General features: G+C 40.9%; 1 long non-coding RNA gene across 1 annotated transcript; it reads left to right on the top strand.

The window, feature by feature from the left end:
* The first annotated feature begins 1,072 nt into the window (after window positions 1-1,072).
* LOC128474816 (uncharacterized) lies at window positions 1,073-2,106 on the top strand. Its single transcript, XR_008346405.1, has 2 exons — window positions 1,073-1,857; window positions 1,952-2,106. It is a non-coding gene; the product is annotated as an uncharacterized LOC128474816 (long non-coding RNA).
* Window positions 2,107-2,448: the final 342 nt, after the last annotated feature.

Raw genomic sequence — 2,448 nt, 5'->3', positions numbered from 1 at the left:
CACTGTAATTGATCTAAGTTCTGCTTTCTTTAGCATACCTTTGCATAAAGACAGTCAGTACCTATTTGCATTTTTAATGTGGATGATTTACTTGTCACATCCCCTACTGAAGAAGTATGTGTTGCAGATTCCTTTCATCTGTTGCAGGAGCTGGCTAGGAAAGGACTTAAAGTGAACAAACTGAAATTACAGTGGTGTCTCCCTGAAGTTAAATACTTAGGACAGCTTATTTCCCATGGTTATAGGTCTATATATCCTGATAGATTGACCCCTATTATCAATTGTCCAGTGCCCCGTACAAAGAAACAGTTACGTGCTTTTCTGGGAATGGCAGGATACTGTAGACAGTGGATACCTTTTACAGAAGCTGATCTAAATTTGTTTGTAGATGGCTCATCCTTCATTGACCCAAAAGGACAAAGAAGGACTGGCTATGCAGTTGTTGACTGTTTTCAGGTGATTGAGTCAGGACCTTTACCTGCTAATTTTTCAGCACAGGTGGCCGAGTTGGTGGCCCTCACTAGAGCATGTATATTAGCTAAAGGAAATTCTAGATATGTCTTTGGAGTTGTGCATGATTTTGGTGCCATCTGGCGATTGCGAGGTTACCTTACTTCATCAGGTTCCCCTATTCTTAACCATACACATGTGAAAGCATTGTTAGATGCTCTCATGATGCTTAGTGCAATAGCTGTAATTAAAATTGCAGCTCATACCAAGGGCACTGATGCAGAATCAAAAGGCAATGAGTTAGCTGATAAATCTGATAAAGAAGCGGCAGGCTTGCCCTTCACATAACTTTTTCAAGGAGCTGCTAATGCAGACCCCACCTCACTAACAATTCCCATTTGATTTAAAGAAATTTTATTCCCAAATTGATGAGAAAACTCAGCAATATTGGGAACAAAAGGGAGGAGTGGAAGAAAATGTTTTTTTGGTTTTTGGCATGGCCTTCAAATTTTTTTAACTTTTACCAGTTTTACCTCCTGATTTGGCTCCCTACATTATCAGACTAGCGCATGGCCTGAGTCATGTGTCTAGTGAAGCAATGATTAAAGCTATACTAGCTGATTGGTGGGCCACAGGTGTACGGCCCCTTGTTAAAGAATATTGTTTACAATGTGTTATTTGTCAACATCACAATGTGGGTAAGCAAGTACACATACAAGAGCATGGGAAGACTCCGTGTCCCATGGGACCCTTTAGAAGTTTGCAAATGGACTTTATTGAAATGCCAAGATCTTTGCATTATAAATATGTCCTTATTATAGTGTGTACATATTCCCGCTGGATAGAAGCCTACCCATGCCAACGTGCAGAGGCAAGAACAGTAGCAAAGAAAATGTATTCCTAGATATGGTATATCTCTGCACATCTTTTCAGATCAAGGAACGCACTTTACTGCTAATATAGTACAGGATCTTGCTAAAGTTTTAGGTATTGTGTACCATCTGCATTGTCCATATCACCCTCAGAGTGCAGGAAAAGTAGAAAGAGCTAATGGAGTCTTAAAAATAAGATTAACAAAATATGCGCAGAAACCCATATTCTCTGGCCAGAAGCTTTACCCTTAGCATTAATGTCGATGCGAAACTCAGTTCATGCAGCCATAAAGGTTACACCTCACAAGCTCATAATGGGACGTCCTATGCTAGCTGCTAATTCTCTAGAAGTATTGGTGCATGATCATGCTGATAGATGACACAATTAGCGTATATTGTAAGACTCTAATGAAGTCCTTTAAGTCTCTCAAATCACAGGTGCAAGCAGTGCGCACGGACACAGAGGACAACAAACCAATTCACCAAATCCAACCAGGAGAATACGTATTGGTCAAGAGTTTTTAAAAGAAAGAAAGTTCTTCAACTTTGCTGGAAATGCCCATATCATGTCTGCTTGTAACTAACAGAGCTGCAAAGGTAGCTGAGATTGCTTCTTGTATTCATTGCAGCCATATAAAGCTTTTCCCAATTCCAAGGAAATCAACACGTTAGTCCTCCAACAGGCACAATAATCCTAGCTGACTAACCTACGTGGGAAAGCCGAGAAAGGCCAAGAGGCCACTCGTGAAACCATGCAGCAAAATATTGGAAAAGCCGAAAGAAAGATCTAAATGTTTTTTTTTGCATGATTTTTATGGGATTGTGCATGTTGGTAGAATTCCCTTTATCAGTCTAATAAGAAGTGGTCAACTCTATAGTCAGATACAAAAGGGAGGAGATTAGAGTACCATGGGAGAGGGATGGTTTGTATTTTGACATAGGCAGAATGTTTTGTGGAGCTTCGGGTGTGATCAGTCATGTTGGGTGTGTGGGTTTGTTCCACAAGCTGCGGGTGCTCCCTGTGTTGGGTGTCCCTGTGGCAGGTCGGGGGTTTCACGGGAACTAGGTAATGGGTTTAGTTTTATAAACCAATGAGGAATGGGATCCATTTGGCCTTGAAAGATGG

This window comes from Spea bombifrons, chromosome 1 (genome assembly GCF_027358695.1).
Source record: "Spea bombifrons isolate aSpeBom1 chromosome 1, aSpeBom1.2.pri, whole genome shotgun sequence".
Lineage (NCBI taxonomy): Eukaryota > Metazoa > Chordata > Amphibia > Anura > Pelobatidae > Spea > Spea bombifrons.
The sequence above is the reverse complement of the archived record's forward strand: the minus strand, read 5'-3'. Positions and strand labels throughout refer to the sequence as shown.